Source organism: Anopheles maculipalpis, chromosome 3RL, assembly GCF_943734695.1.
Source record: "Anopheles maculipalpis chromosome 3RL, idAnoMacuDA_375_x, whole genome shotgun sequence".
NCBI classification, from domain to species: Eukaryota; Metazoa; Arthropoda; class Insecta; order Diptera; family Culicidae; genus Anopheles; species Anopheles maculipalpis.
The window spans coordinates 21,496,120-21,517,152 of record NC_064872.1 but is presented as its reverse complement, the minus strand read 5'-3'; the positions used below and the strand labels follow the sequence as shown (position 1 = coordinate 21,517,152).

The following is a 21,033-nucleotide window of genomic DNA, read 5'->3' as shown; positions in this document are numbered from 1 at the left end:
AAAATATGGTGAAGCATTAGGAGCACACAAAAATGATTTCAAATAAATTTTTATAATCATTTGAAACTGTTGCTTGAAGAAACACTATAGTTTTTTACTTTAAATTTAACCTCAGTCAACAATAGAAAAGAAATTCAAAAACGTTTCTTCCAAACCACCGTTTTTCACAAAGCGTTTCGTGGCAATATTTATGAAGAATCGATGGCATTCCCATAAAATAAAACCATTTTCTATTTTCCTTGTCACCATGCTAAATTTAAATTTTATTTCACCATGCAAAACATCCTGCATGTACAACTTGATGTTATTTTGCAAACTAAAACGCAGAAGTTTAAAAAAAACCACAAAAAGGCTTTTTGCGACCCCACGCCTATGCACACCTCGGTAAGCATATTTAACGACACTTTTGACGTTTTCGTTCAACAGCTCGGCAGGCGCTGCGTTCTTCGGACGAAGATTTATTTATTTTTTCAATATTTTTCTAGCAACCGAAGCGAACGGACGTGCGCGTTTTCGGTGTCCGTGCTCACGCTATAAAGTTTTGTTTTCAATTGTAGGATAGGCTTCAGCTAGTACGAGCCAGTAAGCTACATTACTTCACCCGTTTCCAGTTTAAAACCGTGCTTGTAAGTGTTTGAAGTGTCTGTTTAGCGTAATTTTCATTCATTTTGAAGCTTCGATGCAATGGTTCCATTGATCTGCTGTTGTTGCTGCTGCGGGTGCTGCTGAGTGAAGCCATGATAGCTATTCAAGCTGCTGCACTTACGCACGAACTCGTCGATGCTTCCCTGCACGCACGTGCAGAGATGCAGAGGTGTTTTCCGAAGCCGTCGTGAACATACATTTGGAGTTTTGGTGCGAATTGTGTAAATATTTGCTTTAAAAGTTCTGTCGAAACGTGCAGCAGTTTGGATTGGAATTGAAACTCGTATCAGAAGGAGCGTTTTCCTCCGAATTCTTTCACTGGTTGCGTAGAATCGGTGTTTATTTGACCAAAAACCCCGAGAGAAACGCTTAGCGATGGTAACAGGAATATTCTAGCGCACCCTTTTCATCCAAGGAAGCTTGGTAGGATTCCTGTTGCATTTTTCGTTGGTTCGTTTTCTTTTACGGTGGAATTTAAAAGACCCCAAAAAGACAACCTCAAACAGATTGTATCGAAAAAACCAAGCGCATATTGATCAAACCAACAAAGGAGAAAAACAGCAAAGTTTCTCACCCGTTTTATTGACCGTAAGAATGCGCATTGAAACCATGCAGAGAAATCTAATCGTTTCCAATTTTCCAGCATCGCTTTTCTAGCGTTTCCAATTGGAATGTGATACGCGCGACACGATAGAGTTGGCTGTTTACGTGTGAATGTGTGTCTCCAACGCGGAGAGCGCGCGCGAGCGAAAGAGAGTGCGTGTGTTTGTGTGGAAATTTTCAAACCAGGTAGAATTTTTCAGTAAAATCTATCAAATCGTGAATTCGTAAGAAAATATAGAAGAAAAGTGAAGTTTCGTGTAAGTGTCCCAACAGCAAAAAAAGGAAAAATCAGAAATAATCTCAATTGTGGAAAACTCCAGAAACATCTGAAAAAACCAGGGGTGGATCCACCCAGTTTTCCTTGTTTTCCCCGGCAACCGCTATCGGGGGGGTGTGAAAAACGCCCGGTAAAGAAAGTGTCAAAATTCCCTCAAGTGTCTGTGTGTGCGTGCGTGTGTTTGGTGGTGTGAAACGGTGTGAAAGAAAAGTCCCTAAAACCCAGGAAAAGTTTGTTCTATGAGCTGCTGCTCTAGTGTGTGTGTGTGTGTGTGTGTGTGCTTGAAGGATGATTTGAATGTCGCTGGATATTTTTAGCGCGCATGGAGAAAAGTGTTGCTGCAGCGAGACCCGTGATGCAGTAGTTGCGTGTCTGTGAGGAGGCTGGCTGCATGCACACATTTCCCGCTGCCCAAACGGCCCAAAGGCAGGCAGATTTAATTTTTCGCCCGAAGGAAAACCAGCGAATCGAAGCAGCAGAAACGAGCTGTGTTTAGTGACGGAGTAAAGGAAATTAATCAGCTGAAACACCAATACACCTGCATTAGGAGCAGTTAAACAAAGGTAAGAATAGAGGGCGCTGCTTTTATGTTCTTTAATGGGTGGGTTTATTTTTCCTTTTGTTTCCATCGCGTTGTTATGGTTCCTGAACAGATGTTAGAAGGTGTGATCCCCACCCCATTTGGTAAGAGAAGAGAGTTCCACCGCTCTATAGAATATCCTTTTTGGGGCAAATTTTCTCTCGTTTCTTTATTTGGGAAAATTTGCGCGAGAGAACAATGTTCTCTTTCGCAATGAAAATTTGCTCTCATTTAGTCTCTTGATGCAAGGAAATTTTGCAAGCCACGTCCGTGTAGAGCGGTTGGGGTCAAAGGTTAAGCCGTTTCGGTCGTCAGCACATTTCCCTGCAGGAATGTTTTCCTTTCGATGTATGGTATTTATCCAAAAAAGCACCCCAAAACACTAGTATCGGCGGGCGATTGAGGCGTGGGGAGTTTATGGCCTCGAATCAATCTTATCTACGGGTGGTAAAGACGATGCTCTAGAAGAAAGCTGAGATTTTTGTTTTTCTTTTTCAAATACATCAAAATCAAAAATCATTAAATTCCGGTTGACCTCATTCGCGACAGGACCGCGCTGATGCTCTAATCTGGTACGGTTTTTCGTACATCTGCGTCTTACTTCTAAGGCGAGAAGATTACCAAACAACACAGTCTACACAACAACGGTACCCACAGCCGGGGAAAAACTATCAATCATAAATTTTGCCGATCATACCAAAAATGTTCTCCGCTCGACGAACGGAAGGAAAGGCCCCGTACCGATACCTCCCAGGCGCGCACTGGCTGGGATAAATGATTTTTGGCATAATTTATTGCCATGCTGCTTCAGGCCCCGATCACTAGAGCTAAATCCCCTTTCGTAACATTCCAGCGAGCAGAGAACAAATCGTTTACCCGTTTGATTACGAAGAGCAACTACAACACGCGCCCTTCTCTGCTGAATGCTTCTGGGACCTCCCAAAACGGTGTTAATAATGCCGATGCGAGAAGAATTGGGCTGTGATCTTTCGCTATCAAGTGGGGTTCGTTTTTTGATAACCTTATCCCCCCCCGAAAAGCAGCCGTCTCCGTGTTCTTTGGGCGTGAATGTTTTTGGTGGCCTCAGCATGCCCCACAATTACTTATCTCGTAACATGCTGCGGAAAGTGTTTGGTTGTGATGATAATTGGGGGATGGAATGTGAGATTTCGAACGGGTTTCGGGCTCTGTGATTGATGCAAATTGTTCTGTAATTTGTTGAAAATATACTTGCGAAACTATATTAAGAGATATTTGAGGGTGATTTTGGGCGATTTCTGTTGTGTCGAGACGATTACGGTGCCGAACTTCACACGGTGTGGGGGGATGGGGACTTGGAAAAACATCTTATCCGGATCGTTTCTTGAAAGTTAGGACTCACTACTAGTACTGGAGTTAACCATTGATACGGTCAGCATGAGGCTCGTGACTTTTGACCAAGATTATGAAGAAAGAGAAGAAAGGTGAATTTATTTAAAGGTTTTCTATGAAAAGCTTCAATGAGGGAGGCACAATTATAGAGTGCTGAGCTCTAGCTTATTAGAATTAATGGACTGTTCTCCAAAAGTCTTCCATTATTGTACACGATCGAGATTCGAACGCGCGTCCGGCTGCATGCAAAGACCCATACTTACACACACCGCTAAGAAGCTTTCTGCGTAGATACAAATTGAAACTGGATATGTATCAGCGCGCACCGATTAGTCTGATGTTAAATAAATCCTTGAATCAAAGTTGTGGCCCATTTTTACATAACATTTAGAGATTGGGAAAAATGAACTTGATCCTTCTAAGATGAGAAGAATACATATGATAATTTTTTTTTCTAGTTCAACCGGTAACAGGTACATTCTTTCGTCCACAGAAACACTTTACTAATAGTTCAAAACAAGTGAAATGTTTGCGTAGGTTTACGTTCGTCCGCTGCCGGGGTGCACCTTCCGAAAAGGCGCTGTGCCTGTAAAAGCAATTTATGTTGACTAATTAGGCTTCACTTCGGACACGCGATTAAACTGTACTGTGTGGCTGTAAGTTCCTGCACCGAGCGTTACCCTACAAGACCACTTTTTAAAAAAGGAAGCAAACTAAGAAATATAAAGCAAGAAAACTTCAAACAACATCATCCTCCGCGAATGCAGGAAGTTTTGTCCGTCCGTACTTGTTGCCAGCTCTCCAGCTTGGTAGGAAACTAGTTTTCGTTAATATATTTTCCAACCGATTAACATTCAATTGCACATACATATTGCGATCGAGGGCAAAAGCTTGAACTTTTTTTTATGCATCGGACCACTGCCCCGGAGCCTAGTGATTTCGATTCAGTTTTACGCAAGTGATCGAACGATCGAATTGCGTAACGCAATAATTACAGGAATAAGTTATGGTAATGATCGTAACCTTTTACCCTGGTTGCGGTTGCTTCCGATCGGGGGTTGCTTTTAAGATGAGACCCGCTGAAGTAGAGGCGTCTGCATGCAAATGTGGACTTGCAGATTTAACGTTTTAATGTTTTATCTTGTTTTCTTCAATTAATGCTCAGCGTGAGGTGATTTTGCCTTGCGAAAGGTACAACGGTGTTAGGACGTGCACTAAACTGCGTCTGAAGTTGCGTTTGCTTCCGCTCCAGGCATTAGGAGGGAGGAAAAAAAAAGTTAAGCAGGAAGCAAGCGATCAGCGAACATACTCTCCGGCAAGAAGCCCAGCGGTCAGGGAGCGAAACATTGCGCAGGGGGGCATATTTTATCCTCCATTTTCTGCGTAATTAAATTGTGCCCGAGTCTGTTTGCGTCTCAATGCACGCGTGCAAAACTTCCCGATAAGAGGAAGATTGTCTGAAACCCCCCTCCCCGTAGGGTTAAAGCAAAACCGCGATGGCGATTTGGTTTTTACTGCGGGAGTCTCTCGGACGGGAACATCGGACCAACGTTGATTGCATGGCTGGCTAGGCTAGGTGCACATGCCGCACATGCGAACATAACCACCATCATCCTCCTTCTCCAGGCGCGCCTCCAGCTGCGGAGAGCAAGAACTAGGGGCGATTTATTTCCGCGACAAAAGCATTTATTTACGGTGACATTTTATCAAGTGCACGATGGCGAATTCACCATTCGCAATGCATTTTCAGAGGCACGCTTCGTTGCCTCGAAGTTCTGGCCGGTGTTCGATCGCTTGCGAAACGTGCACGGTGCAACAAAGCAATCAAAGCGCAGAAAATGCACCACTCTGAGCCCCGCTCTAGATTGGTCAAAGTGGTCCTCCTTCGTTTACGGACGAGCGTGGACCGTGGGCGGTAAAAAATATCACCACCGGCAAGCGCGTACCTCAGCGAGATGCGATTCAAGCCAGAATAGTCCAAGGGATGGTGGTTCTAAGTAAACTATTCTCCATTCGCCCGGCAAATGGCAAAATGTTGGGTGATGATTATTATTAATGGGTTTGCAATTTTCACTTCCATCCGTTTGGGTTGGCTTTTATTGAATGTAATCGTTCATTTTATGGGTTTAACTATCGTGCTAATGCACTTCGGTGGTTCCAGCGGCTCATAGTGGGAAATGTGTCAAAACGTCATTTGCGTGCGGTTGTAGTTACGCATGCTCTTAGTGTTTGTATTCGTAGAATTTCAATTATTTATATTTTACATCTAATTTACCAATCTTGATTTATTTCTGATGTTTCGGTATAAGCTGCAGGGCTACCCTAACCAAGGATTAAAGTATTTTACTTTTTTCAAGGAGGTGTTCAAACAATGAGGTACCAATATCTGCTCTGCATCAGATCAGATCAGATTAATATGATCTTCAAGAGTGAAAGATTTTGTAACGCTCAGTGGCTAATCAGTCAAATGGCAAGTCCATGGACAAGTGCAGTAAGGTCCCTAGTATTGAATGTCCAAAATTGGGGAGCGGCGCAGAAATATAGATTTACAGAGTCCTTGATTTTTTTGCTCAAACCTTAACCCTTAAAGCCAAAAGGGCTCCAAAACAAGAACCTTCTGAAGTTTAACAAATTGTTTGTTTGTCTAATGTTACAAAAAAGCAACACTTTCGAGAAATTGGAAGTTAGTAAGAATCCAGCTCATACTTGCTTACTTGCTTATCAGGCGCTACAAACGCTTTGCGGTCTTGGTCTGCCACAGCAAAATTCGGAACTGCTCACGGTCACGCGCCGTCGTTCGAAAATCTGTTATCCCGGCCTTGATGGCGGATGATTCCACACCATCCTCCCACCTCAATCTGGGCCAACCACGCCTCCTCTGTCCGTGTGGACGGCCTAAAAGGACTTTCTGAGCTGGGTCGTCCGGTGCCATGCGTATAACGTGACTAGCCCATCGGAACCTGGCGAGCCTAATTCGATGTACGACGGTGAGGTCATCATAAAGTTCGTATCCAGTCATAATACAGTTTATAGTTTAAAGAAATGTCCGGTTGTCCAGGTGATAACGGCGCCAGTGTGCGCACGACAGGATCTTAAGGTCAAATAACATTTCCCCGTCCTTTTCCCCGTATTGAGGATTGACTAGCCCACTACGTGGAAGAAGAGGAAGATCAAAGGCTCAACCTTTCATCATTCCAAGTGTTCAAGTCCTACTTATCCTTGAGATACAATCCGCCATTCGCTTTAGGACTGTCATTTTCGGGAGCATTTTTCGTATTTTGAGATGTCCTGATATTTTTGATCGGTTCTTTAGTTTATATGCTTGACAAACTTAAGAAAATAATCCAATTTTTTACCATTTTTGCAATTCGAACTCCCTTCCATATAAAACACTCTTGATTAAGCGATGGATAGGCCGTTATTTATACAAAAATAATTCTTAATTTGTTATTTTGCATATATCCTGATGTCTGATATTTTCACAAATTTCCCTTCTGTTTTCGAAACACATCAACACAATGCATTGAATAATGTAATGTCCCGCATTACCTCCTTTTCTCTGCTTCCCTGTCGGCGAAACGATTATGCGTAGCTGTGTGCTCCCCATTCCCGGTTACGCAACATAACAGCCCTTCCCGGGCATTGGTCGAGAGGAAGGATGTTTTTTTTTCTTTTGTTTTGTTTCGAATTTCCCTGCCAGCTTCTGGTGTGTGGTCGGGTTACATTTTGTTGCATCTGCATACTGTGTGTTTCATCGATCAAACCATGATGTGCAAGGGTTGATGAAGGGATAAAAATAAAGCAACGAAACAAGCCCCAGGGATAGGACATCTGTATGCGCTGTGGCGTATGCAAATTGTGCGTAACAATGGAAAGTGCATCTCGTTCGGGGAGGGAAAACGAAATGCACTTTGTGGTGAAAGCGAAATCGGCATCGAAGCTGAACGCAGAGCAAAAAAGGGTTCGCAAACGGCCCACAGCGAACGGACAAGGAAGCGGTTTTTGGATGAATTTGCTGTCTGCCAGTCGGAAACGTTACATCGAAACGTTTCGACACGCTGCTGCTCTGGGAGGTATTTGAAAGAAAACCTGTCCTTGCTTCTCGCTGTTTGTGCATGCATGTATCGATATATTTAATCGTACAGATAACGTAAAATACAAGTGGTCCAGCTAATTGGCACTTGATGCGATACATGATGCATTGAATCAATACATTTTGCAATCGTAGTGGTCAGTTAAAATTGTGCTCCCATCTTTCATGATGCACCAAAGGTGGTATTTCTCTATTGCATCTTGTTCTTTATCGCTGCCGAGTTGCAGAGTTTGTTTAAGATCAGAGTAAAAACAAGTTCTGTAGCACACACTATGTAACGTGACAAATGGAATCTTCGGGTGCTCAAATTACACTTGAAAACTGGCTTCTTTCCCGGTCCGGGCCCCATGTCTGTAAGTTACCAAACGTCCTACGTACGCGGTTTGGAGCAGAAGTAGAGATTGTATTTTTTGCATCGTGTCCCATGACAATTTGTGTACGAAGCAGTCCTCGCAAAGATATGCTGCCATCCGCTTGCGGTGTTTCAGGTTCAGGTAAAATTATGGTTATTGATAGCCATACTTTAGAACTGTTTTAAAAAGTCGGGCATGTGCTACCGTGACCGTTAGTTCCATAACCTGAATCAATAAATATGCTGCCGGAAACGGTAGTTCTAGTTTGGTCTTGAAATACATGTCTTGTAGGATTCAGCTTTTTTGCGAATTAATTGCTTTTAATACGTTTTCTACAGATCCCTTATAATACCGCACTGATATAGGTCATGGATCCGACTCCTATTGAAGGACATAATAGGCTCTCGATACTATACTCCGACTTGGGTTGGGTATACTTGGGCTTGGGCTGATTGGTGACCTGGCCATATCGACACGCCAAGAAGGCCAAGAAGAAGAACAATGTTTAATGGACTCTAGCCGCCCCTGAGGACCGTGTTGCATTAGGCTGCCAGACGATGTTGCTACATTCCAGCAGTGAACGAACCAGTGAGCAAGAGTGAGTCTTGATGCATGCAGCGTCCTGAAATTCACGAACCATATTGATGTCCAGTCCAGGCACCCTACCCCTGCTGCTGGCTGCAACGTGATCCATGTAGAGACGAAAGAAGTTTACGCTCAAAGTCTCTCAAATCCAATAAACAACAACGTGATCCTGGTGATCCTTGAAGGTAAAGGTTCCTTAAAAGGAAAATCACGTGTTAAGCAGGACGCCTAGGTCCTTGACACAATGTTTCCTCTGCAAGATCAGTTCATCTAGCGCATAGTAATAGGTTACTGATGTCGTGTGCGGCCAAAAGTGCCACACATTTGTTTGGGCAGTGTTATATGGCACCAGGACTGGAAGTCGCACAGTGATGCCTGTAGTTGAGCGTGGTCGTCAGGTCCACGAATTGAGCGAAATATTTTCGTGGCATCCGCATTATCCTTTGGGATAACCAAGGACGCATCGTTGATTTATAGCAGGAACATGGCTGAGGTGGCTGCCCTGCAGGACGCCTGAGGCTGCGCATATAGTCCTAGCCGATTCTTCCCCGATCCCCGTTCCAATACAGATTGTGGAAGTTACGTGTAGTAATTGTGATGTCATCTGAGAAATTTGTCTCAAATTTCAGAATTTCTTCATTTTACGAGCAACGCATTTCCCTGAAGCACTTAAGTTGTAAAGTTATGTCCAGAAATTTTGATATTTTGTAAGTTACGTCACCTTGTAAGTCAGAATGCTTTTCGAGATCATAACATATTGGTATTTAATTATCCTAAAAGTTGAGTTTATTGTACCATTAAAACGTCCCCTAAAAAATGTTAAAATAATCATGCAAAAGCTCGATCGATACATCGTTTCTCCAACTTTTCAAGGGCGTTAATTCACACTTTATACGAACCTTTTAAATCCATGTTTTTCGTTGGGAATCAGCTCTTGAATAAAACAGCGGTTCTCCCGTGTATGTGCCCTTCATAAATTCGTCTTATCGAGATGCCTTCAACAGGCAACTTCATGAACACATAACACACACACACACACACCGCCCGGGGGCTTCCGACAATCGTATTTCGATGCTGTCTGCTTTTTTTGTTTTGTTATTTGGGGAGAACGAGTTTTCCCAAACTTGGGGCAGAAAACAACAATCCAGACAAACATACCGTGTCGTGGAATGGAAGGTGCGCACAGCATAAATAAATAAACGTTGTCTAAAACAAAGCGGCACACGTACACAGCACCCCGTTGGCTGTGTGCAGCTTCACGGCCACAGTTTTTTCGGGGTTTCGTATCCAAAGAGCATCATGCATAGAATGGAAATTCTCTAGCTTAGTGATATATTTCCGTTTTATTTTCCACCCCACCCTGTACTGCACGAACAAATTCGACATCTGCATCTATTGCGATCGAAATCAACATGTACAGAGGAGAATACACGATGTTGGTAATCTGATGTTAAAAAGAGCATACGCGATACCAACAATAATGTATGCACGCGGAAAACGGACGACTGCAATGGAGCGTTTTTTCTCTCTCTCAATATTATTATGCTGTGATAAAAGGCATGGTCGAGAACTTCCCAGCTGTAAGATGATCCCGGTAAACGTTGTCATGTGTGTGTGTGTTTTTTTTTTGGGGTTCTTTCTTTTCCGTGTTGTTTTTGATTACCCTTTCGACATTGTTTAGATAAATTTGTTTTTTCCTTCGATGTGTCGACTTACGACGGGGCGGTTGACCTGTGTGTCTAACCCTTGTCGGGTTACAAACATCGACTTCAACTCTTCTCCAAGAATCGCTAAAAGCCAAACATAATCGATACACTGTCTAGTGTTGGAGGTGCTTGGCTGTTATCTCCCTGCCCGGTAACTCTCCATTTGAACTCGATCCGTGTCGAAAAATTATCTCCCATCGTCCGTCACCGTTAAACGTCATCCTCGGCGAACGAAGTTGACAGATACGGTGCTAGGGTGTAAAGCTGGGGCTTAGAATGGCAATAAAGGATCATCGCAAACGGTCGCTGATGGCGCTCGGGTGAATTTGATATCGATCGTACGGATCGCTTAGGGTGCGCGTGTAAAGGTGTGCAGAAGAAAGACGGCGATTATTGGAGAAGGGAAAGAAAAAAAGTCCTATAAATACGATCGCATCGATGCATCATTGTCTCGTTGCGACGATGAGTACGCCGTGTGTGTAGATGCTAACGAGCAGCGACAGGGCTGATGATTTCATTGCACCCCCTATCTTTAAGCTCGAGCGTAAGGTGGATCTCTTACGCCTTCGTTTCTTGTCCTCTTACGCGAAAACACAAGTCGATCTTTTAAGCGGATTTGCATATTTGTAGGTTGATATGGATATCCATGGAGTAGACTGAAGAAATACATAAACTTGACCATCGCATCTTCGAATCGGCGTACCATACCATGTGCAAGAAGTTCGAGCACCTGCGATTGAATCGGCTACATTTCTTGGAATTGTCTCCAGTGCATGTGGAGTCGTTTTTTTTGACATCCAGACATTTGATATTTTCCGTGTGCGTGTCTGTCCATCTAATCAACTTCCAGCTCAGCTCAGCGGAGTTGCAGTCTAGTTGGTGAGGTGAAGATGCTATTTGCAAGATAAACACCAACGAGAAGTGACATTCAGAAGATCTGTCAGCTTTCATGCTGCTCCGTAATGAGCTTAATGGAATGCATCTCACGTCATCACCGTCATCAATCTGGGTTGAATATTGCGAGGGAGTTTTGATGCCACACAATCTGCCATCTATTCACAGTTGGTGATACTGTCTAGTGGGAGTTATTTTAATAAATTTACAAGAATTCTTGGCGAGACGATCACCCACCGTTCATTTTGAAAAACGCAGTTTTCATTTTAGATACCTTTTCATCGTCTTCTTTCATAACTTTGTTTCCACCTCCTTTCGCCGCTGCTACTAGTTCCACCAGCCTTTCATTTTGAAGCATTTGAATACGAAATTAATTCAATGTTACGCCAAGTTCACGATCATCACGCGGGGATACTGGCGCGAGGTATCATTTTATTCCGCCACTCCCCACCACGGTCACAGCACTCCGACAAAGACAGCGTTTATTTTTTTTTTGCTCTGTCGCTAGGTCTCTGTACCAGTGTCTCAGACGTCCACGATGGGACCAACTACAAGTTATTCCCCCTAGAGCAGTAGGACACGCGAGAGATGCCTGGCCGTTTGAATACAATGTTAAAGTATGCCCAGGTTTTTTTTCACTTACAAGCTATTTTTTCTCCTCCCCAAACCTACCTACTACCCACCTATCAGCAACATCATCATCATTGCCATGACCTAAAACTATTAGACAAATCGAAATGCAAACATGTTTCGATTCGCTTGGCCGAGAATTTAATATCCGCTCGCCCGGTGATGCTGTCTCTGCTCGCTACTTGCGTGACAACGGCTGCGCAAAAGTCGAAACCCATGATGGTTGTTGAATTTATTTTTCCTGTGTGTGTTCGTTTGTGTTCTTTTGGTGATCATGCCAGGTTCGGGTGCGTGTGGCGCGATATAATGCTGGCAAGAAGAAGGCAGCTGATTGAGCGTACATGAGCGTGCAGGCGGTAGCAACTTTGGGAGGAGGACCAATTATGTGTGTACGGACGAACTTTTGCTAGACCCGTCGAAAGCAATAACCGTAAAGATGGACAAATTATTACTAAAACACATATACACGAAGAGACGCGTTGAGCGAAAACATTGTGTCTTGGGAGTTGATCTTTGGGGTAGTAGTTTGTGCTTGATTTGGGTACTAGCTAGCTAAGATGCTGGTTGGTGGATAGTTTCTAACGACGATCGTGAGTAGAGATAGTGAGACTAAAACGTAACGGTGTTAGATGGAGGTTACCAACTTCGAGAATCACGCAATTGTTGTGAAGTTGATAATTGTATCTCTGACACCTCTTAGACGCTGTGGATGTCCATGAAAAGTTGATGTAAGCTTGTACCAAGGTCTAATTTGCATGCAAATAAGTACTCTTGAGAGGGTATGTTTTAGAGGAAATTGCATACATTCCATTGGTTCACTCACGCCGTTTTGAAGTCCATATCAAATTCACAAAATTAAGCTAAACAAAGATCTGGCTGAGGGTTTCGTAACATTTATTGGAACCCTCCTGTGTTTGACGACGATGCATCTGTCGAATATATTTATACGATGTTGCCCCAGTTAACAATCGATATAGGAATCGCCTTGCACAACAATGTCCTCGAATCTAGATCTCGATTGATTGGAAGTTCTTCCCAGGACTCACGAAAACTTTATCTCGTGTACGAGGATCCAATTTACTCACCGGTGAATCGGTGATAACAAACTTGGTTACTATTTATTATCTTTCGATCATTACGTGACATTTGCGTGCTTCTTCTTCTTGGTCTGCTTAGGGTTGAGCACGTCGCGTAGACATGCCCAGGTCGCCAATCCGTTTCCAGGAAACTCGATCTAGTACTGCAGTCCTCCATCCACCTTCTTGGTGGGGCATAAGTCCTTGTTCTGTTGTCCGTGTATGTAGCAATACCGCACTGATATGGGCATGGATCCGACTCCTCTTGAAGGCTCTCCATAGGCTCTCATAAGCTCTCGATACTCAGGGGCGGCTGGTTGTCTATCTGTCCTGGCATCCTTTGAGACTCTAATCAGCTAGGATGCGTAGGTCCTCCGACGAGACAGAGGGTTGGGAAAAAAGCCTTTCAAGCCTCCCTCAATAACATTGCAACGAATAATCGACATTTGTGTTAAGTCTTCCTTATTCTATCTTCTACCGTCAAACATCGCACGACTAAAAAAAGTAAGCAGTTAGCGTAATATATTGTTGCCTTCTATAATGCTTGTTCATGGGCCCGATAAATCTAACAACTATTTACTATGAAACCACCCAGAGTAGAGAATAAAAGACAGCAACACATAATGTGAAACCCCAAGTAAAATAATAAAAAAGCAGCAACTCAGCGTCACTAATGAGCGCGTATGAGGCTGTCATTAGGCAATTAATAGCTGTGCTCTTTCGCTTAAATTCGCGTTAGGGTTTGCGTTTGCTGTTTTTTTTTTTTTGCTTCATTCTTTCTTTATGCTTGGAAGTCAGTGTTTGATAACATGCCGGCAACGGCAGAAGGTGTTAGCGGTAGGCTGGGCAAATCTTTTCACAAAAAATAATAATAATGCCATCTGCTTTCGAAACTGTAAGCTGCTGTGGTCAGATCTTAATAAAAGTTAAGCTTAATTAAGACACTGAGGCACACGCTTGAGTAGAAAAGCGCTCCTTTTTCACTACGTTCTCATGTATGTTTTCTCCATTTTTGCGCTTGGGTGAATTGATGATTAGACTGGAATTCGATGCGGAATTACACTGCATTAAAATATTCCGCGGTGGAATCGTGTATGAGGGTGAGACCTTGAACAAATTGGGGAACGGTTATGTTAGTGGTGTAGCAAATAAACGAAATGAATTGTACTTTAAAAGATTCAAGCTTAGAGTGAGCCCTTTTTTTGGGTTACTACTCTTCTTAAGCATCGCTAAAAAGCAACAGTTAAGGGTTAAGGGTCCTTTTTTCTGTGTGATGATCATTATCTTGCATAATTTAATTCCATAGTCCATCATCCCGCTTTCGCGTATTGAAGCTTCCATCGTGCAGTAATTAAACGCCACCCAATATGATGTTGCCGCATCGCGAAAGAACCTCGATCCCAAGAAGCGAACGGATAATTATCGCCGATTATTCGGTGGCTCGCGGATGAAATGTGTGTTTTAGTACGATGGAATTAAATTAGCATGGTGCTAAAATGAGTTTTCTCATCTCCACCAGCCATTCAGGTCGTAGGTGCAAGAGTAACAGGTTGGGCCACCTCAAAATATCCACCGCTAAATTCCTTATTCATGTGAAGTCTTTCGTTTTTTCTTTCCTATGCCCTCTTGTACTATTACGCCCCCGGGTCTTAACCGTGTTCGGTCGAGCCGGATTTCATGGTGGCCACCAATGGCAAAAGGTGTAAATGTTAACATGCAAAAGCAAGTACTTGTCTGCCTTCCTAAATACAACACTATCCCTAGAGGCACAGCGATCCGTGGTATGAAACGCATTGTTGAGAAAACAATTTCATACACAAACGCTGCAAATATGAACCTCAAAGCGAACAGCAACAAATATCTACAATTTCATGTTACCTTTTACGGGGGCTTTTTGAGCAAGAGAAGGAAAAGGTTAGCTTTGCGGAATTCCATCAGAGAAGTTTTGCATTAACAACCATCAAACTGAAGTAACAACTTGTCCTAACACTTTGAAATGTTCATTGCAATCGTTTTATTTCGCTAGCTTTTATTTCATCCATAAGCTGTTCTTAAATAGTTCTTTAGCTGGTAATGCCCCGTCTTTGTTGCTTAGTTTTGTTACACTTCGAATTCCAATTGCCATATGTGTCCTTTTTATGCAAGAACGAAAGCAACACTGAAATGAGGTCAAACGTGTGTTGCCTATGGTACTAAAATCTACAAACAAAAAACCCAAGACACGCTGTTCTTTCCTTGTTCAATGCCATGTCAAACTTTTCAGTGAGTTTTTCATGCAAGCAAAACAATTCCCACCGCTGGGAAAACTTGGAAATAATCCAGTTCTGACGCTAGAAGGGGAAAACTTCCTTCCAAGATGGACCAAACCAAGGCGGTGATTCTTGAGGCGGAGATAAAGCGAAGAATACAGGAATTTTGAAATGGAAAAGGGTGTTGTCTATGGAACGCAACACTACAAGCGGCTTATATCTGGGTTAAAATTTGGGTCACAGCAAGAGCACATAGAAAACATGGTGGCTGGGGTGTTACGGGATTGTGGCTTTCAAGGATGCATACACCGAGAGATTGACGCAAAAGTTAGTCAGGATTCTGTATTTGTGTTTTTACCGTGTCTTGGTGAGATGAAGATTTTTGTCTGCTGGAGAAGATAATTTGGAGGGTGGTTTTTGTGGTGAGTTTCCAAAGCTGGAAAATCTGCAGAACGAAGAGTTTTCACTCGATACTGACGTCAGCGATTGGGTTGAATCGTTTGGCAAACGGTTGAAGAGATTTTAATAGAGGAAATGATATTGGAAATGATTTTGCTATCGCTCTTGTTCTCTTTTGTTTATCTTTTTTTTTTGTGCCGTTTGAACGGCCTTTTCATATTTTTGGGTTCAATTTTTTTCATGTTTCATTTTCATGTGTTTCATTTTATTTTATTTTGTTCATAACATTTATTGCTAGTATTCTCCTTTCTGGTTTTCTGTATTTTTAATTTCTTTATTGATTTGTTGATTTTTTAAGTCTTATTTTCGATATTAAGATTTCGGTTTTCAATATTCTTATTTTGTTTTGGTTACGTTTTGCTCATTTTCTTTTTTTGTCTTTATTTTTTACTTTTTTGTCTCTTTTTCGTCTTGTTAATAATCTCGTTTCGTTAATTATTACTTTTTCAAAATCATTTTTAAATAAAAGCATTATTATTGTAAAAAAAAACATTTAAACATGTATTTATACATAACATAGTCAAAAATATTTAAAACTTTATTAAAACGCATGCACAACGTTCCGTCTCATACCGAAAAAGATCGTCGGTAGAACAGACTAGTCATACCGTCATAGATCAAAGGGGACCTGCACGAGAAGAATTAACGTCAGCGTTGGAAGTGGTAACAGGCAGGAGGCAAGAATCGACAGTTCATCGCATTTAGAAACGCTAGGCTGCGCTTTGCGACCGTTGGCACTGCACCCTAGGCTGTGCAGGATTTGGAGCGATGCTCACGACGCGTGTGAAGGGAGAGCAGCAGCAGCCCTCCTGGTACTCGCGCTTACGCGTCTATCGTGGATTGCGCGTTACGCACCGTTGACGCCTCAGGTCGTTTGCACGCCTAGAACATCGGACCGTACCGATCGCAATTTGAAGCATTCCGTGTGTTGAAAAACCATTACACCGTCAGTCAGGCTGGTTGGTTGGTGGGGGCCCTAGCAAGAGAGATCTTCTTCCGGTGAAGTTTTGTGCGTATGTGTGCGTGTGTGCATTTTATCGTTCGTTCCATCGTTCAACAGTTCGGAACTTGTGATGGCCTGCTGGGAGTAATCGTCTTTTGGGGGTTATTATTTCGCATTTTTGTTTCTTTTGTTGATGTCTTTTTTTTGGGGAAGTTTCATTTCGTAGCGAGAAACCAATTTAAGCCCATTTTCCCCAATTGTTTCCTGATGGTCCTCGAAATAGGGTTTTGCAGAGGTGTTGGTTGGTACTCTTCGTCACTCGTGTTAACACCATGATGAATAGTTTATCGCTACGGTTTGGTGAATTTGAATGTGACTGTGAACTTTAATGCTTTTGCCTATAAAAGAAGATAGTTTTTCGCGTAAAGATAGTTTCCGTTTATTGTTAATTAAAGTCAAAAAATAATTTTTATTAATAAAAATTTTATGTCTCCCTAATAAAAAGGGTTATATTTTTCTCTATTGCAATTTAATCACACGGACACTGACCCATTTGGAGCTTATCTTTCGGTTACGTCCACGATCAAACAAACGATTATAGCATCACCACTGGTCTCGTTAGTCATGCTCGCAAAATAAAGCACCATTTGGGGGCAAATTTATTCCATAACATGCACATTCACCTTGCTTTTGGTTATCTGTAAGAGAACGATTCATCATTCACCTGATCTTGATTGTGATTATTCGTCATGGGTATTTTTATACCTTTTGGGTGCTAGTAGGATGAGTCAGTTAAGAGTAGAAACAATAAAATATAACCTTATTTAAAATTTACCATTTCAATTCAATTTAACTCTACTCCTTGTTTTATATTTCCCAATAAAAGGTCCCTTGCGCCATGTTTTATAGCTCGTCCTAGGGTGCACAAAAAATTAATGCTTGCACCTTGTCTGTTGCACGTAGAGCACCTACTTTTATGACATTTCGAGCAAGCACAGAAAAATGTGTCCCGGTGACAGCTGCCGACCAGGTTTAGCTGCCTGAAACTCGACTCGAAAGCAAAAGCTCTCTCACCATATGCACCAGCCACGAAAAGGTGCAATATATAGGGGGGTACGGTTTAGTTGTTTCACGACTTTTAACCCTCCGCAGCGAATGAATATTGTGTTTAGGTTTTGCCGCGAAATGTACAGTCGCGGAAGTTGAAAATAGCATTTAAAAAAAGACACCACGGACAGACAGAGAAATGCACTTTTCGGTTTCGAAAGAAGTACACCACAGCAAAACCACAATGCCCAAACATGTTCCAAATCAAACATCGCCCTTTAAAAGGTGGCTTCCCTGTTTCCCAATCGGAAATAAGGGATCTTGTTGTGTGGGGTTTTGCGATATTGTTTCGATCATGTACCGTACGAGGGTTTTGAGGGTCGCCACCGTTTCCGGGTCTCCCGGGTTCGAATGGTGTTGCTGTTGCAACTACAGCAAACAACAAAAAAAAAGGGCTCAAACGGAGGGAAGGTAAGATGCTTTGCTGGGTGCGAGTAGGCGGGGTACGCTCACCAAAACCGTTGTGACCTCAAACTGGGTCAACATGAACATTTTTGTTCGATCGGCTGTCGCGCTTTAAATGCGGGCGTACGGAAGCGTCTCGTGTCCGTTTGAATTCTATTGCTTTGGCACACAGCGACAGACACAAACGCACACACAGGCACGGCAAATGTCGACGGATGTCGACTCTGGCGATGCAATTCTTCCTACGCGCTACGTACTTACAACAGCATCACATGCCAGTAGGCGTCTTGCGATCTATTGATTTGTGGATGATTCATGTGCTGCTGTCGCTCGGCGGGGCTTATTGGAGGTGGTTTTGGTGTGTGATTTTCATTCAGTCTCTGCATCAGTGGTGGTAAACTTGGGAAAAATAATTTTCAATTTCTACTTCTATTTTTCCCCCGTACCCCCGTATAACAATTTTGACAATTAGAATAGGATCTGTCAAATGGTGCAGCAAGGTGTCAGCAAGTGCGTGGCTTATCAAAACCACTGCAATATACAGAGTTGTTTTAATATCTGTGAGTGTTCCTAAGTTCGTTTGACAGTTGATCATCGAAATCCAATTTGGTAGCAGGACCAAAATTTAGAAGAAGGAAAATGAAACAATTCCACACGCATCCTCATGGTGGGTAATTAGGCGATCATTGATTCCAACACCTACAACTCAAGCTCGATCTGTTATGATCACCTCGAGACGAGAGTATAGAATAGTTTAGGGAAGTAGACCGCCCTACCTCGCATGGCAATCGTTCGCTCTCCCTCATTGCGATGATGTATTCTAACATATCATGCGTCACCTAAATGCTTCTCACCCTCAAGCACATTTCAGTGTGTTTCTGTTTCACGCATTCATCGCAAACCCCTACACACACCATTACGGGGAAACCGTACTGCTGCACTGCCCTTCGAATTCTGGTCCACCAAACGCCACACGTTCACAGGGTGTTACGTTTTGTCGTGCATCGTAATACTGAACCTCCTCGCCTTGTTGGGTGCCGTTTGTTGGAGCGACAACTCTCTGATTTGATTACCTACCAAATTAGCATATTAATGTGCACCCCCCCAATGTGTGTGCGTATGGTCTGGTGGAAGGGTGTGTGTGGTGGGAAGCGGAGAATGAAGACGAAATAAAATGACCGAATGCAACGCATTTGGAACCGGTTCCGGTCACCCAAAAGCGACGGACTGTGCGTCTATGTTATAACCGCTACATCCAGGGTAACCAGAGAGTGGAGTTGACATAAAGGCATTGAGATATTGAGATACACGGAACAAGAGTGAATCTCACACACTCGATTTGTCAGTCAGGGTCAGTGGCGAGTTTGGAGAACGTAAGTTACCGTTTCCTTTATATAGTCGAAATACCTTCGGCAGATCTATATATTACAGCATAAAAAGCCGTTTACTTCAGCATGAGAGATGATGGGCTGCTGTAACGCGTGCGTGCACATGCTCCAAAGCGTTGTCCACGGGTTGTGCTGAGGGTGAAGGTTAATACACTGTCCCCGACTATTCATGGTTATCGGTGGTGGCGTTATGCGGGTTGCTAATATGTAAGGGTCTAGTGTTCAATCAAGATACCGAACGGAGCTGAAAGAAAAACAAAAACAGCAGTTGTACTCGAATTCGAATTCACTAGTACAATAAACTAGTGATGAGGGAGCAGTAGTAGCACTTGTAGTTGTAGTTTCCAGTGATAGAGAGATCTCGTATTCAATGATCGATTGTGATCATAAAGGGTGGCTGTTCCTCTAATCGGTACAATCAGATATCTATTCAAAAGAAGGTAGATTTTGAGCCTTTCATAAGAGGGCTTTCAATCTCACCGATGTTTTTGAGGATCATTGGAATTTATTTTGTACAAAAGTAAATAATTCCCCTTTCCCCTTTGATGCCTTGCTACCGATGATGCGTTACCGAGTGAAAGGGTTGCTGGTGGCCTGGCATGCGGTCACTAATTATTAGGTCAAGCGTATAAACTCATCTTCGAACAGTGGGGCCGATTTATACACGGTTCCATATGAAACCGTTCGATTCGGGTCAAAAGAAGCATTTTCTTTGATTTCCCGGCCATACAAAAGCTGCCTCATTTTCGCTCCGCCCGGTTCATAACCTCCAATCGAATATTTATGGGCAAAGATTGATTTTTATCCCCCCTCCCCTCCCTCGGAGGAACCTCCTTAAAGCATCGTTATCGAAGAGAAGATACTATTTATTATCGGATCTCGCGTTCACGGCTATCTGAAGGGTTGCTCTTTTTTTGGGGTTAATTTCTTACCTATTGTTGATGCTGGAGTTGTTTTTTACAAACATCTCACTTGTACGCTCGTTGAACACGCTCGTTACCAGCCATTAAACACTTCGACGCCCTAGTTCAAGGTTCTTCGTGTGGTGTGTGATATGGCCCACAAAGGAGCATTTTTATGTTTGCCTTCAGCGCTCATCTCAAGTAAAGCCCAGGCTCATTTTCACCTCGATACGGCATGAACCAATTTTGATCACTTTTTTTTTTTGCATCCGCCTGGAACAAAAGAGACGCGTGCGTTGTTTGCTTACCCGTACGGTGCTGTGTTTAGTGCCAAGTCCTCACTAAATCGTCCAATTTGTTCGGCATCGGTTGATGCGCGTTTCCTTCACGTTTTTTCTTTCGATTGGGCGCATCTACTTACCAGCCCCCATGATGGGTTTGTGTGCACACGAAAGCAAAAACAAACGCCGAAAATGGTTCGACTCTTTATTTTCCCCGCCCTGAAGTAATTCTCGTTGTTTTGTACCTGTCTGCGGTGCGGTAGCCATACGGAAAAGCGAAGAAAATTAAAATTAAGAGTTAACGCAAAAAATAGGCCATAAAGCCTCCTTGAAACACGCTGCGCTTGTATCATTTTCGGAGGGAAATTCAAAATAAAGAAGCGGCAACTCGGATGAAGTGGGTCATTTAAAGGGTACTGTACACTAATCACATGTTGTGTTCTGTTTTCCCCGACGATGAGGCTACATTAACCTGCCATTTCTCTC

The 21,033-nt window shown here is 42.9% G+C and overlaps 1 protein-coding gene across 1 annotated transcript in view; it reads left to right on the top strand.

The window, feature by feature from the left end:
• Window positions 1–21,033, top strand: part of LOC126565597 (60S ribosomal protein L34) — a 364,763-nt gene that overhangs the window by 239,554 nt on the left and 104,176 nt on the right. The gene's annotated exons all lie outside the window — the stretch shown is intronic.